This window comes from Canis lupus, chromosome 26 (assembly GCF_003254725.2).
Source record: "Canis lupus dingo isolate Sandy chromosome 26, ASM325472v2, whole genome shotgun sequence".
NCBI classification, from domain to species: domain Eukaryota; kingdom Metazoa; phylum Chordata; class Mammalia; order Carnivora; family Canidae; genus Canis; species Canis lupus.
This window is the reverse complement of record NC_064268.1, coordinates 19,329,584-19,346,331: the sequence shown is the minus strand read 5'-3', so window position 1 is coordinate 19,346,331 and position 16,748 is coordinate 19,329,584. Positions and strand designations below refer to the sequence as shown.

General features: G+C 53.6%; 1 protein-coding gene across 3 annotated transcripts in view; it reads right to left on the bottom strand.

Moving 5' to 3' along the window:
• KIAA1671 (KIAA1671 ortholog) overlaps positions 1-15,763 on the bottom strand; it is a 202,050-nt gene extending 186,287 nt beyond the window's left edge. For 2 of the 3 annotated variants that reach the window (XM_049102034.1, XM_049102032.1), the window contains exon 1: positions 15,691-15,763. The gene's annotated coding sequence lies outside the window, so the exon portion shown is untranslated. The remainder of the gene's footprint in view (positions 1-15,690) is intronic. The other variant, XM_049102035.1, reaches the window with a different exon arrangement.
• Positions 15,764-16,748: the final 985 nt, after the last annotated feature.

Here is a 16,748-nt window from a genome sequence, read left to right as displayed (position 1 = left end):
AGTCAGTTAAGACTCTGACTCTTGATTTCAGCTCAGGTCATGGTCTCAGGGTCGTGAGATTGAGCCCTGCATGGAACTCCTCACTGGGCAAGGAGTCTCTTGAGATTCTTTCCTCCTTCTCCCTCTGTCCCTCCTCCCCTGTGCTGGAGCACTTGCACTTGCTGTGTCTCTAACAACAACAACAACAAAAAAAACCTGATACCTAGTTTTCACATCACCTTTTATTTTCACCATTGCTCTTAACTAGTATGTAAAACTGTGTCTTGGGGCATCTGGATGGCTCAGTCAGTTAAGCTTCTAACTTGATTTTGGCTCAGGTCATGATCTCAGGGTCATGAGATGAGCCCAATGTCAGGCTCACGCTGGGCATGAAGCATGCTTAAGATTTCGCTCTCTCCCTCATCCTCTGCCCCTCCCCCCACACTCATGCTCTCTCTCTTTAAAAAAATAAAAAATAAAAAATAAATAAAAATAAAAAAATAAAATAAATAAAAAAATAAAAAATAAAAAACAAATAAAACTGTCTTGTTAATGAGGCCATGTACCTGCTTCACCCCACTAGAAGGTCTGACCCATAAAGGCACTGAATCCTGTTGTATCCTTAGTACAGAGGTGACTGGAACAGAGCAGGTGCTCAATAAATAGTTGCATAAGATGGATGGATGGGTGGATGGAAAAATGGTTGGATGGATGGGGAATAAATAGGTGGGTGAATGGATGTATGCATACATGGGTACATGGATGGATGGGTGAATGGGCAGAAGGATGTATGGGTAGATGGGTGGATATATGTGAAGCATGATACATACACTGATGACAGACATTTGGGTGGGTAAACTGATGGGTGGATGGGTGGATGGATGGATGGATGGATGGACAGATGGATGGTTGGATGGATAGGTAAGTGGAAGGATGGATGATTATATGGAAAGATGAATGGACGGATGGATGGGTGGAAGGAAGGAAGGAAAGATGGGTAGATGGCGGGGTGAATGGGTGGGTAGATAGAAAAAATCGATGGGTAGATAAAAGGATGGATAGAAGAAGGGATGGAAAAGTAGATGGAGGGCAGGTGGAAGAATCAGTGGAAGACCAGATCCTTTGGATGATTCTGAACATATGCTCATGAGAACAAGGTCCTGAATTCAAATCTCTCATGAGTATGGTTTTCCAAATGGGTGAAATGAGATCAAGCATGGAAAGCACTTAGCCAGTGCTCAATAAACATTAATCTTATTATTTTAGTTATTGTTAAGCACTGTAATATATATCTAGGTGGTTAACATTTTGGTTGCTTTTTGTAGGGTATTGTGTGTATGTGTGTATGTGAGTGTGCTGCTTATGCTCTATAATGAATCTGTATTGTTTTTGCAATAAGAACCACCCTCTACAATAACTCTATATTGTTTTTGTAATAAGTACCACCCACAGAGTTACACTTAAAGCTTAGCATCTCTCTTCAGCATCATCTTGGGTTTCAGGCCTGGTCCAGCTGCCTACCCTACAGCTACGCCCTCACAGTACACACACTCTAGAAGCTGAACCCCCCGCCCCCGCAGGATCATTCTCCCCCTGGAAGCACTATCAAAGAAACGTGTCTGGAAACAGTGGCATATGAAGGGTACAGCCTGGTACAGCCAGGCCACAGCCCAAGCCAGCAGCATGCAAGGCCAGCTATCTTCCCAACACTGCCTACTAACCAGACTCCTTCCTCTGTGCTCCACCCCCTAAAAACACAGTTTCCCAAATTCAGTACCACATCCCACAACAAGAGTCAAATTATTCATTACCCAATTAGGGAGACATCTGGGATGTGCCACACTGTGGGTACAATATTCAATCTGCGGTGGGTGAATGGATGTATGCATACATGGGTACATGGATGGATGGGTGAATGGGTACCTCCAAAGACTCAGCAGCCATCCTTCAGAGCAGCTGAGGGTGATTGGGACCTGGGGGACCACTAAAGCGGGGCAAAGGACAATGAAAACCAGCAGTGGTTTTCAGGATCGGCTCCAGAAGAAGCCGTCACAGGGGCAGGTGCTCCAAATTGCAGACGTTGGGTTGGGTGGTCTGCCTCGCATACAATCAGTGCTGCAGAGTGACAGCAAAATAAAAATAGTTAACCACTATGGCTGCCTTTTATTGATCACTTACTGTGTGCTGGATGTCTCACTACACTGTCAAAGGTGTGGAGCCCTGGTTAAGTGTACCCCCAAGCAATGCGGAATCAGACGGCAGGACAGTAGAGTTATTAGCAATTGCAACTACAGTTTATTACAAGGATTCAGTGTGATGATCACAGCAAGTACTTAGCACCCAGTCTGCTCAGTCAGCGTTTTTGTTATAAATGTACGAAATGGCAATAATCGGTGGGGAGAAGGCCCTGACTGTGTGCCTGGCTGTGCTAGGAGCCTTTATATGTCGTGGCACAACAATCTAATAAAGGGAGACCTCCTACCACCCCCATTTTACAGACAAGGAAGCTGAGAGCAAATCCAGTCATCTAACTCACCCATGATCACAGAGGGAGCAAAGGGGGACATCACTTCCCCCCCCCGTGGATATCACCAACCTGAAATTCACCTCGGAAAACCAAGCCCCATTTACCGCTTCCTCTCTCCAGGCCTCTGGGTCCCACATGTGTCCAGGTGACTTCTTAGCTTCTAGACCTTCTTAGGGGGTAGCCAGCTGACCCTGCCCATCCTGAAGCCACAGCTGCAGCCAGAGCAGGAGGAGGAAGGTTTCCTGCTGAGCTCATCTTACAGGGGTCACTTCCAGCCCCCTGGGATCCTCCAGCTGCTTTAACTTGGACAACGCCCAGGCCTCAGTGGGGACAGGAAACATCCCCGAGCGATAAAGATCAGGACTGGCTTCTAAGAGCATCCAGAACGCTTTGTGTGGGCCAAAGCACCTGGCCCAACCCCCATTCTGAGCAGCCCTCATCTCTGACAGGAAACTGAGCACAACTGGGCACTCCCAGAGGAGGTAGTCTGGGGGTCCCCCCAACCTAATGTCCAAATCCACCACTTTTACATTCAACATTCCTAGAAAAGGGCCCACCGCTCAAAACAAGAAAAAAAAAAATACACATACAGATAAAATAACAGCTAACAGAAATGATGCATTTGCTGTGTGCCAGGCACCTCTAATCCTTTCACACACATTAACTCCCTGAATCCTCACATAGCCTCACATTACAGAGGAGCAACTGAGGCTCAGAGAGGGGAAGTGAGCTGCCTAAGGTCACACAGCTAGGTCACAGAGCCAGGATTAGAACCAAGCTGCCTGAGAATAAAGCCAACATCCTGACACCCAAGATATAGCACTGACATCTTTCAATCCCATGGATGTGCACACAGTGTGACCGACAAGTCTAGAGGTCAACCTTCAAAATATCACCACTGGTTATCTTTAGAAGTGGGATTAGAAAGATAAAAAAAAAAAAAAAAAAAAAAAAAAAAGAAGTGGGATTAGAAGAGTTTTATCTCCTCCTTTTGGGTTATCTATTATTTCTAAATGCTCGCCAATGGAGAAAAAAAAACGTATTGTATTATAATGTAAAAGTATATGATGTAAGGATCCCTGGGTGGCGCAGCGGTTTGGCGCCTGCCTTTGGCCCAGGACACGATCCCAGAGACCCGGGATCGAATCCCACATCGGGCTCCCGGTGCATGGAGCCTGCTTCTCCCTCTGCCTGTGTCTCTGCCCCTCTCTCTCTCTCTCTCTCTCTCTGTGACTATCATAAATAAATAAAAATTAAAAAAAAATTTATAAAAAAAAGTATATGATGTAAATGTATTATAATAAGGACAAAAAGAGAATAAAAATTATTAATTTGGAAAATGAAACAAGAGTCACCTAACAAGCAGTAATCTCAAGCCACTACATGCCAGGCGTGCAGGGGACAACCGAATAAGGCAGAGGGACCCACCAAGTGTAGCACAAAGGTACGGGAACCCCATAGTGCTCCAGAGAGAAGGGGCCTCACCTGGCAGCGCCACCCACCCAACAGGACAGCACAGACGGCGACTTGCTGAGAGCTCGTGGCCAAGCTGGGAGGCAGGCGTCAGCATCCCCATTCCACAGGTGTGGACACTGAGGCCAAGAAGGGAGGCCACTCCCGTGGTGGGTGACAAAACAGCCAGGGCTGCTCGGCTCCAAACCTGGGCAGCGTGTTCAGGCTCCGGCTGCCGTCCATGGGACAGCCACCATTCGGGGGTGACTCAGGCCTTAGGACAGGAAGTGGGTGACACCCAGAGAGCCCCCACAGAAGCCCATCTGACCCCAAAGCCAGGGCAGATGGCTCACACTTGTTCTGCTGAGTCAGCCAGCATTCTGGGCATTCCAAAAATTCTTCCAAAGCTTTTTGCTGTCCCCCCCGCCCTTCCAACAAAACCCCCATTTTTAATGAACTGAAAGAAGGAAAAGCAGAAGCTTTTCCTGTGCTGTGGGCTGTGATGAAGACCATGTGCATAAAGGCGACACTGGGAGGCATGACCGCCTCCTTTCCAGAGTTAGCGCCGACAGTAACTGTGCACCTGTCGCCGCTCCAAGGAGAAGGTGGTCTGCTTGGTGCCAACACTTCCCCTCGCATCCAAATCCCAAGTGCCTCATGGGAAACAGCTTGGCTACAAACTGGCAGAAGCGGAACCAGAACAGTGCCCGCAGGGCCCCTACTCCCCGTCCCAGCCCTGAACACACCACTCTCGTCCCCCTCCTCTCTCTCCCCTGAGAGGGCAGAGGCCACGCCCCAGGCAGCCCTGAGACCCGGGCCCAGTGCAGGCCCTGGTACACAGTAGGCACTTAATAAATAACAAAGATGAAAATGATCAACCATCCCAGAGGAGGAAAGGAAGTGCTGCCCTGGAAATTCTCGGGGAGGGGGGAATGATATTTCCCACAGGGTCAGGGGATGATGGGGAGAAGGCATCCAGCTGCCTTACGCATTATTATAGAGAGTCTGGGTTTGCAGGAGGCAGGCCTGAGTTCAAATCCGGACTTTGCTACTTTTACCTCAAGCTGAGTAAGAGGCTCTGGAGCTACCCTCTTCCCCGGTGAAAGAGGCCCAGAGAGGGGAAGGGGCTTCCCCAAGGACACAGCAGAGTAGCTGCCACTAGAACTCAGAGTCCTGACTTCTGGCCCAGGACTCATTCCACGACACTGGGTTCCCTCCCATGACCTAGGACCCCCTCACAGGCCAAGCACAGTCCCTGGCGTGCAGGCAATCAGTTCTAGAAACAAAGACAAGAGTTTCCAGGGCTGGGGCCTAACATGAAGGAAACAATCCCTGGCAGCTTCCCAGGCCAAAGGGCCCTGGGAGATCCCCCAGCAGTCCCGCCCCGGCCCAGCCCGGAGCACAGGGCAGCGCTCCGCGGGCACAGCGCCCACCGAGGCCCAGGCCTCACACCCGGGCAGGGCAGCGGGCGTGATGGCACACGGTGAGCTCAGTGTCCCCAACGGGCCCGCTGGCATCCCCTTCTACTGGGAGACCCCACGACACCCGAGTCTCCTTCTCCCAGCCGTGCCTCACCACCACCACCCCCTCACCCGGGTGAACAGGCCAGTCCCAGAAAGGGCTTTCGTCACTGAGGACACCAAACAAAAAGAAAAGAGCTATAAATAGTGCGCTGGGAGCCGTAGCCTGACCCGGAGCCTTTGCAAATACAGCCGGGTCCCCAACGAGCGGGACACCGGCGGTGACGTTCACACACCAAGGGGCTCAGGGCTCTCCGCCTGCTCTCAGAGACTCAGCTTCCCCGTCTGTAAAATGGGAATGACACGAACACCATTCTTCATAGGTTGAAGAAAGGATTCTGTAAAGGAGGAGATAAAATAATGCACAAATGCACATTTCTGTCCAAGGAACTGGAATCGGAGTAGCATATACGAAGCAGTCAATCCAAGCTAACTGTGACTTATTATAGCCACTGTTACTATTTCTGCTGCTACATCAAGCAAAAGAGATTTATATTGTGATTTATAAAGCAATTCCTTGGTGTATCTTTTTTAAAATTTTATTTATTTATTCATGAGAGATACAGAGAGAGGCAGAGACAGAGGCAGAGGGAGAAGCAGGCTCCCTGTGGGGAGCCCAATGCGGGACTCGATCCCAGGACCCTGGGGTCACAACCTGACCCGAAGGCAGATATTCAACCACTGAGCCCACCCAGGTGTCCGCCTTGGCATATCTTACAGACATTTGTTTTAAAGACCCTAAGGTGATCTTTTTATGGGGAAGGGCTCCCATATTTCAAGTGCCTCCTGTGTGCGGGCAGCTTTATATGGTTACCCCACCCAGTCCCACAAGGACCTCACAGGGAAAATCTTAGCATTTTCTTTCCACAGGTGAGGACTGAGGCTCAGAGAGGCCAAGTTACTTGCCCAAAGTCACGCAGCAACCACGTGATGGAGACAGGACAAAATGTTGGGGCTGTCCTGCTTTACCGCCAGGGAGGCAGCTGGCGGGGGCGGGGGAGAACGCAGGGGCCGCTGTCAGGCTGCATGGACCTGCATTTACCCTTCCCAGCGGTGACCCTGGGCGTGCGACTCCCTCCTTGAGCCTTGGTTTTCTCTTCTGTAAAATGGGGCCACGAGAATCAAAAGAAACACAGATGAGCACCGTGCCCAGGAGAGCACGAATACTCTCTTATTGGTTTTATTTTACTATAAATACCATCAGTGTCCTCAAAAGCTGAGTCTCACCAAGTGGAAGAAAGGCAGCTTCCTCATCAACCCCAAACTTTTTTTAATTTAAAGATTTTATTTATTTATTTTTAGATGCAGGGGGAGGGGTGGAGAGAGCAGGAGAGGGAGAGAATCCCAAGCAGACTCCACACTGAGCACACAGCCCGACGTCGGGCTCGAGCTCACGACCCGAGCTAAAACCAAGAGTCAGACGCTTAACCGACTGAGCCAACCAGGGGCCCCAATTCCAAACTTCTGAAGGCACAGAGACCCAGGCAGAAACCATGAGGTCCCACCAGGCCAAAAGCTATCCTTTCTCACCTCCAGGGACATCTCAGAGCATTGGAGACTCACCTACGGATGAGGAAATGCTCAGAGAGGTGAAGTGACCTGCCCAGGGTCACACAGGAATCCATGCATGGGGCACCCCGGAAACTCTACTTACCCCACCCAGCATCCTTCAGAGACCCACCCTGACACCCAGCTGAACCCCATTTCCCCCACAGCCAGCACAGGACCGAGCACATGATCCACATAGCATCAGTGTTCATCAAATGAACAAAAGAAGGAGTGAGTGGCCTTCTAGGCCTTCTAGTTAGGTGGCCTCTAACCCTGCACACCTAGCTTGGTGGCCTCCACCAATACTCACAATCACGGCTTCCTGAAGCCCGCTGAGGGCCTCCACCACGGGCAGTGTGAACATTCCTTAAATTCAGAGCTTCCGGGACTCTTCCCTGGCTGGGGCGGCCCCAGGTTCAATAGTGCAGTGTGTTGTTGTTTTTAGGATTTTATTTATTTGTTTGACAGAGAGAGAGCACAAGCAGGGGGAACAGCAGGCAGAAGGAAGGGAAAAGCAGGTAACCCACTGAGCAGGGAGCCTGATGCAGAGCTCGATCCCAGGACCCCGAGATCATGACCTGAGCCGAAGCCAGATGCTTAACCGACTGAGCCACCCAGGCGTCCTGAGTGAGGAGTGATTTATAAAGGCACTAGGTTCCTCCCCAGCAGGTAGTGTCTGTCCTGGGAAGAGAATGCCATATAAACAGGAACCCAGGGCAGCCCGGGTGGCTCAGCGGTTTAGCGCCGCCTTCAGCCCAGGGTGTGATCCTCGAGACCCGGGATCAAGTCCCACGTCCGGCTCCCTGCATGGAGCCTGCTTCTCCCCTGCCTGTGTCTCTGCCTCTCTGCCCCACCCCCCGTGTCTCCCATTAATAAATTTATTTATTTTTTAAAAGATTTTATTTATTTATTCACGAGAGAGAGAGAGAGAGAGAGAGGCAGAGACACAGGCAGAGGGAGAAGCAGGCTTCCTGCAGGGAGCCCAATGTGGGACTCGATCCCAGGTCTCTAGGATCACGCCCTGGGCTGAAGGCGGCACTAAACCACTGAGCCACCGGGGCTGCCCTCCCATTAATAAATTTTAAAAAATAAATAAAATAAACAGGAACCCATTAACAGAAAGCCCCCCAGCTGCAGCAGAAGGGGGCAGAACACCTGCTCAGAAGCAGAGATCCTAGAAATGTCCCTCTCCTCACCCCTTTCCCAAGGCCCTGGGGGTTCCCAAGACCAGAAGCAACCTCCCTGCGCCTCTGCAGACTCATAATAATACAAGATAACAGTGAAGATAATGCTGACGCAAGTACGCACGTTCATTAGCACGCACTATGTACGAGCCCAGTTACTGTGGCAGATGCCAGTATTACTCCTATTTTACAGACGCGGAAACTAAGGCACAAGGGGTTAACTGCCTGGCCCAAAGTCACACAGCTGGAGAGTGCTGGCGCTGGGCTTTGAACCCAGGCAGTCTGAGTACAGAGTCCCCACAATATTCCCAAGAGGTACTGGGAATACCCGATTCTGCAGAACTCCACATTCCACGGCAGCCGGGACCGCAGCAGCTCCACGCGCACGGGCACCAGCGGCTGCTGACCCACCTCGCGCCAGGTGTTGCATAGCCCTTCTCGCTGACAGTCACAAGCACCGACCCTACGTCCACTTTACAGATGGGAAAACGGAGGCTCGAAGACGTAATGAGGCTGGTGGGAGGTCGTGTGCCCAGAGCGGGGATTTGAATAGCCTTTCCCTGGCCTCACCGTGCTCCCCGGCTCCACTGGCTGCAGGACCACAGCCTGAGGGACTATAAATCAAATCCAAAGCAAAAATCAATCAAGGGGCGCCTGGGTGGCTCAGTCAGTTAAGCATCCAATACTTGGTTTCAGCTCAGGTCCTGATCTCAGGGTCTTGGGATCGAGCCCCATGTCAGGCTCCACACTTAGCATGGAGCCTGCTTAAGATTCTCTCCCTCTCTCTCTTCCACTCCTCCCATGCTGTCTCTCTCTCCCCCTACAATAAATTAATTAATTTTTAAAAAACCAATCAAGGGGTGCCTGGGTGGCTCAGTCAGTTAGGCGTCTGCCTTTGTCTTGGGTCATGATCCCAGGTCCTGGGATAGAGCCCCACGTCGGGCCTTCTGCTCCATGGAGAGCCTGCTTCTCCCTCTCCCTCTGCCTGCCACTCCCCCTGCTTGTGCTCGCTCTCTCTCTGTCAAATAAATAAAATCTTCAAAAAAAAAATCAATTAAGACAATGATCCCTCACCTTCCCACCTCATATCACAGACACAAAACACCTCCTTATTCGATATCATGTTTGAGCTTCACAGCAGCTCTGCCAGAGAGGGCACACTGTTCCCATTTTCCAGATGGGGAAACTGAGGCTCGCACACAAGAACCACCTGTTCTGGGTTATCGACTCTAACCAGGTCTCCTTAAGCAGAGCCCTGCGCTGGTGTGTCCCTCACAAACGAGGCACAATTCTCAGCACCCCCTCCGGGCTGACCCTCAACCCAGACTCTGTCCTGCCCCTGCCCCATCAGAAACCTGACTGTGACAGAAAATATATACTCCCTCCCACTCAGCCTCCATTAGGGGAGTATATGTCTTTCTGCCTGATGTTGGGCTTGGCCGTGTATCTTGCTTTGACCAAATGGGAGCCGAAGGAACACAGCACGAGTTCCTTGTAGAGACTTCCTGAGGCACCGTGGGCTCCCACTGAGCTCATGAGTGTCTACTGTCCACCACAGAAAAGCCACTGCCTGGCAGCCTGGGCATCCAGGTGAAGATACATGGAGCAGTATCAAAGCCTCATGGCCAGCCAGCCTCCCAAACCCCCGCCAAGTTCAGCTGAGTCCTCTGCTGGCCTGGGAGCATGAAACAAATGGTTTGCTGTTAAAGACAGCTGCGACTTGGGAGATGCTTGTTACACAGTATTATCACAGGAAAACCTGACTAATACAAAGCCACCTATTTCTAGAGGGAAGTAGATGGACTTGTGTGTTCAATGGGCAAATATCTTCCAGGATACAGTCCCCCAACAGGCTGGATTCAAACCCAAGGGCTGCAAAGTGTGCTGCCTGCAGGAACTATCACTCTCCCTAGATCGCACCAGACGCTACTCCCATGGCCACCAGTAGGACAGCGCCATCCACTGTTCCCTCCCTCTGAAATATACCTACAGGCTCTCTCTCCCAGGCCTCAGGAGGAATGTGAAATGCACAACAGCTCAGGAGGGAACCGGGGCAGGCTGGATCAACATCCCAAACACCCTTTCCTCCAACACTTCAGCTTCCTGGAATCTGCCGTCCAATCGGAATGCAAGAAGTGTGCAAACACGCAGAACAGAGATGTCTATTACACCAGCGTGCATCACAGTAAAACCCAAACTGCTCAACACCCATGTACAGGGGATCTATCTGTTCAATAACTAATAGCACCTTCAGGCGTTGGGGTATATTGTTCAGCTTTTTAAAGAATAGGGGTCAGTCAACACATGCTGGAATGGGAAAGTACCCAAATCTATTTTTAACTTATGTGTGAAATTCTTTGTCTTATAATCGCTGTTGTTCGAAGATTATGTCTACACACAGGATTCATGTGCTTATTCCGCAAGTGTTTGCAGAGCAAACAAGCGAAGACAGGGTTTCTCTGCCTTTTTGGAGCATGAAGTCTCGAGCTGGAGGAAGGGTAACAACTCCAGTACAGTAAGTAACAAGCAGAAGAAGGGTAACAGCCAACGAATACTGAGCACGGGCCACAGGCCAGGTCCTCCTCCTTCGCTCCGCACAGCAATCCTCAGAAGACCCACAATTTGCCCCTGGTCACAATCGAAGAAACTGGGGCTCAGAGAGGTTGAATCACCTGCCCAGAGTCACACAGCTGATAAGTGGCAAACCCAAGATTCAATTTCTTCCATGTGGCTCCAGCGTGAGCATAAAGATAACTTAGATCATTAGCAGAGTGTGGCAAGGGCTGGCACGAGAGACTCACTTGTCACTTAAAATACTATCATTTTGCCATCTTTGAAGTATTTGGTGTGTTCCATATTACTTTCACAATACAAAAGAAAAATTTATCTATCTATTTATCTATAGCATACATATGTGTATCGCTTCTGACTCAGTGATGTAAATACTCCATGATCACACTTTGGGGACATATTTATACTCTTAATAGAGACAAGGCTACAAAATATTTCAAAGGTCATCTAACTGAGCAATTAACAGAGCAGCAGTATGAAGCAGAAGTCCAGCACATGCTCATTTGCATACCAGCCTAACGTAGCCTCCCCACCACTTGTCCTCCCATCTGATTGACCAGATTCCTGAAGGCAGAGGCCCTTTTGAATTGCCCACATACGATTCTCAATAAAATATTCATCGGATCCAAGGGGAAAAAATGTGTATGTGTGTGTGTGTGTGTGTGTGTGTGTGTGTGTGTCCCTCAACTGCCGTAGTGTGTTGGCATCCTTTTAAATGACAGGAGTTTGAAAAGTGCAAGTGGAGAGAACTCTCAGACCCTCAGCTTCATAAACCACAAAACCAAGTGTCCCCAAAACAGGCATCGCCCAGGTTTGTTGTGAAAAATTTTAAAAAAAGAACAAAGAGTTCAGCCCAGAGCCTGGCACATACGAGGGGTTTAGTGAACAGTTGGTATTCTGGTGTGTTCTGTGCTTCACTTACATTCTCTCCAACTGTCCCATTTTACAGAGGAAGAAACTGAGGTTTTAAGTGGGAAGCGGCTTGTCTGGGGTCAGTCCTACCTGGAGAGGTGAGTGGGGTAAGGAGGGGTAAGGGATACTGAACTCCTAGACAGAGATGTTCCTGCTTTTTTTTTTTTTTAATTTGCTCATTTGAGAGAGAGACCAAGCAAGAGCACGAATGGAGAGGCAGAGGCAGAGGGAGAAGCAGACTCCCTACTGAACCGGGAGCCCAAGCTGGGGCTTGAGATCACCAGGACCCTGGATCATGACCTGAGCCACCCTGGCATCCCCTTCCTGTCCTCTTTTATATCCCAAACCTGGCAAAGCCTTCCTGCTCAGGTATTTAGGGAGTGCCAGGGGGTGTAAAGAGAAAATTTTATTCCCAAAGGTCTTTCATTCATTCAACACACTCTGTGTTCTGGGCATACTAATTAGCATGCAATTCTCCAGGTAAGCCATGCCTTTGCCTGTGCTGCTCATTCTGCCTGAAATGTCCTCCCCTTGCCTCCTACTCATCCTTCAAGACTCAGCTCAAGTGTCACCTGCGGATGCCCGGCTCCCCCTCCCCACCCCCACACATGCTGGGTTGGGAGAGGTGCTCCTTGCTTGAAACACATCCTGATCACAAGCCAAAATGATAATTATCATACCCATGACTTAGTGAGCGCAGGCCAGTGCAGACCCTGCGCCTGGCACTTCCATGTACGCTTCACCGAACTCACGTAACAGTCCTCGGAGCGAGGGGAGGATCCATCCTATCCTGAGCCCATTTTACAGATGAGAAAATTGAGTCTCAAAACAAGTATAATGCCCAAGACCACAGCCAGGAAAGGCGGGGCCTGGGTATGCCCCCAGTAACCCCCCACCCCCACCCTGGCTCCCTCCTTTCTATCCCTGTCCCCTCCTGGAAGGCCTCCTCGGGTTTACCCTGCTGCACACTGACTCAGCCTCACCACCCCGAGGCTTCTCTAATCCACCTCAGAGACTCCAAACACCCCCAAGCTGTTAAGTTGGAAGCAAATTCAAATCCCTGCTCTACCACAGTGACTGGCAAAGACCTTGCCACATTACCAAGTCCTGCATCTGTGAAATGGGAATAAGGAGCCCCGCTCCCCAACATGGGAAGGTGGCAAGTGCAAGTGTAAAGTCCCAAGGACGTGGATGTTTATGACCATCCCTGGGCAGGTAGACCAGGAGCGCTCAGAAAGGGTTGCCAAATCGGATGGAATACTGGTACGACCTTCAGGCCACTCCTTCATGGGGTTTCCTCCTCGGGGAGAGACTGCTCTGCTTCCAGGAAGGGGTCTTCAACGGCGTGGCTCTCTATATATCATACTGACCAACGTCCCTAAGCAAGTTCAGACAACCACTGCCTCTCATCTGGATTTTTCTAGCAGCTCCTCACTGGCCTCTGAGCCTCCTCATAAGAACAAGGCAAGCTTCCCAAGACATACATCTGACCCCATCCCCCTCCCACAGAGAAACTTCCACAGTATCCACAGCCCTGGAATAAAGTCCAAACCCCTGAGAATGGTTGACCTGGCCCCGGTCAGCATCTCCTGCCAACACCCCATGCTCCCTCCTGTGTTCAGGCTGTTCTGTTCCCTTTTTCTGGCCCATAGCACCATGGCAAGTTCTCCAGGAAACTAAAGCCCCTGACCCCCCAACCCTAACCCCTTGCCAGAAGGGAGGCATCACCCCCTCTGTCCATTATCAGAGCTCTCCCCTCTAACAACTGCCTCCTTTCACAAGGCTTTACCCCTCGGTGTTGTGACTGCTAGCCTCCCCTTTGACACAACGTCTTGAAATACTTATCACATGGCACGCATGCATGTAACAATGAATGAATGAAGCACATTTAAAATATTCCTCAGGGGTTCTTTTTCTGAATTGGTCAGAAATGTATTCTGGAGATGCCATGAGGGAAGATATGCCCAGTGCCAGACAATAGGCTGTTCCATCCTCCTGTCAAGGTCAGCCTTGAATAAGAGCCCCCCCACCCTCACCCCCACCCCCCACCCTCCACGTGGGGGTGGGGCGTCCTCCACCCTCAGAATCTGGGGTGAGGGTTGCAACCCCAACATCAAGAATCGGCACAGCTGACTCAGTGGAGCACTAGCATGTAACGCCAGGAGGACAGATCCTGCATGGGTCTGCCGCATAGTAGGTGCTCAATACACACAGCGGTTGAATGAACCTGCTCCTGAGCCCAGCTGGAACCTGTGCCCAGACACGGTGAGGACCCCTGCACTTCTCTCAGGGAAGTGCACCCTTGTCAGGCATACAAATCCTTTAAAAAGGATTCCCCCTAGCATCCCCGAGACCGAGACCGGGGCTGGTGTCTGCTGCACAACTCCCTTGGGAACTGTCCCAGGGATGGGATGCCAGCATCTAGAGGAGAATGCATGTTTGTCCAGGAGCCTCCGTGGATTAGGAAAAGGAAAGCAGAGCCAAGGGAGAAAGCTTGTCCAAATGCCCTGGTTACTGATTAGCCAAACCCCAGAGCTTCTCTCTGCAAGGAGGATCGGAGGGGCAATAAACCCCTCGGGAGGAAAGATCGAGTTAAATATCTCTCTAATCCTGCAGTTTACAAAGGCAGCCAGTCCCCTTTCAGGGGCTTCCCCGGGGATACCGAAAGGGAAGTGCAGGGGATGGCAAAGAAGGGGCCACAGGATGAGGGCCCCCCAGCATTTACCGAGCCCCCACCCGCTCCGTACCTATCACACACATTACTCCTGCAGCCACTCGGAAGCGGGAGAACTCGGAGCCCCCAGTCCCACCCAACTTTGCCTTGCGAGGAGACTGGACTCAGGTTAAGCGTTGCGCCCAAGGTCACAAAGAAGCTGCAAAGAAAACAGCTCTTTGCTTTGTGCAACAGGTACAGGCAGCCCTTTCCCTTCCAGGAGGTAATGGCTGCTCCCGGCTAGAGAAAGTTCAGCCGCGGCCGGCAGGAAGCGCAGGCCACCCAGGGCGGCGCGCGGGGTCGCACAGCCCGCTGCGGGGCGTGAGCAGGGCTCCGGGGCGCGGGGCGCGGGGCGCAGGCCCCGGCTCCGAGGCGGGTGCGCGCCAGCAGGGTGTGGAGAGGCCGCGGCGCGGGTGGGGGTCGGCGGGCTACTCCCCGCGAGGGCCCCGCCTGTGGCCCGGGGCGGCGCGGCCCCGGGATGGGCGCCACCCGAGTCGGCCCGGGGGCAGGGGGACCGAGCCTTAATCCCATCAGGGCGCCTCAGCCCCGGGAAGGCGCGCGGAGGGGGGCGCAGGCCCGGCGGGGAGGGCGCGCCCGGAGCCCCCGCGCCCCGCGCCCCGCGCCCCGCGCCCCCGCGCCGCTCGCTCCGCCGCCTCCGCTGCCCGCAGGACCCTCTCGCCCGCGGCTCCGCCTCGCCGGGCACCCCGGCTCCCCAGCGCCCACCTCCGGGCCTCCAAGCTGCACGGACGCCCAGATCCTAGCCGCTCCGGGCTGGGTACCGGATCCCCGGCGATCCCCCAGCTCCCGGCCACCAGATCTCCTCTCGGAATCCACTGCCGAGGCTCGGACAAGCGTAGCGGTGAGGGAGAGCCCAGGAGCTCCGGGTCTGCAGCCGCCGACCCCCGCCACCCCCAGGCTGGAGGTCGAATGGGACCTCAGGCCGCCGGCGCCCGGTCCACTCCTGGGATCCACTCCCCAAGTCCTCAGCCTGGCGGCGCGGGACCCATTGGCTGCCCAGCGCGGGATCTTCCCGCGGGATCCACTCCCAAGTCTCGGGAGACAGACGCCCCGGCTCCCGGATCGGGACCCCCTCCACGCAGACAGGGGCCCGGGAGACCCGCCGGGTCCCCACCTCTTCCCCGGCCAACTTTGCCAACTTTTCTCCCGGGGCCTCAGCCGAGCAGAAACTTGGCGGCCGTCGCCCACCGCCGCCCCCAGCCCCTCCGGCGCCCGGCCCCCGCGGCACACAGCCCCCCCGCGGCCGGCGGCCGCCGCACAACCTACCCCGCAGCCGCCGCCGCCGGCCCGCGCCGCGCCGCCACCTGCCCGCCGCCCGCGGCACCTGCCCGCGCCGCCGCGGCCCCGCGCAGCCTAGCCTGCTGGGGGCGGGGCCTCGGGCGGGGACGCGCCCCCGTCGCCATGGGAACCGCGGCCGGCCGCGCCTGCGCGGAGGGCCCCGGGGCGGAGCGGGCGGGCCGCGGGCTCCCGGCCTGGGGCCGGTCGGGCGGGTCAGAGGCCGCGAGCGGGGCGGGGACGCCCCCCGGAAGCGCTGCGGGACTCGGGCGTGCTCGTGGTCCCGGCCCGCGTCCCCAGGACGAGCGCCGGGCCTCGGCGGGGATGACCGGGAGAGCCTGGGGCCGCGGGGGTCGGGCGGCGCTGGTGCAGACGCGCCCCTTGAATCCTCCGGGCTGCGGCGCCGCACCCGGGGCCGGCGCGGGTCTTCGCGGGACGCTGTCGCCCCCTCGCGGCTGGCAGGGGCACTGCAGCCCGGGCGGGGGGCGGGGGGCGGGGCGGGCCGCTGCTCGCTCCACGGAGGCGGGGGGGGGGGGGGGGGGGGAGGGGGTGCCTGCCGCGGGGGGCGGCTGCTACCCTGCTGTCGCGGTGGGGGGCCAGGCGTATTAAGAGAACCCTAGGAAGCCACACATGCCTGTGTTGCTACCTTTCACTCGTTTCATTCCAGACGTCTTTATTAAGCACCCGCTGTATGCTGGGTGCTGGGCGCACAGTGGCTAAGCAGCTGGCACGATCCAGGCTCTTGGGGAACGTACAGACATTTAAAAAATAATTGCACGAGTAGATTGAATTACACTGGCGACACGGCCTCCTAAGGAAATGCACCGGGCATGGATAGCTGGAGGACCTAAAATCATGCACATTTATTGTAAGTCAGACCTCAAAAAAGGTAGAGAGAGAGAGAAAACATCACACTGTGGCTTCGGCAGAATTGGTGGGAAGCTCTCTTGCCTTATCTCCTTTTGGTTTGTTGGCATCTGTGTAAGGGAGGGTGGCCCTGTTCTTTCCACCTGTCCGAGAGTCCTTTTGAAATGAGAACGACCACCCCC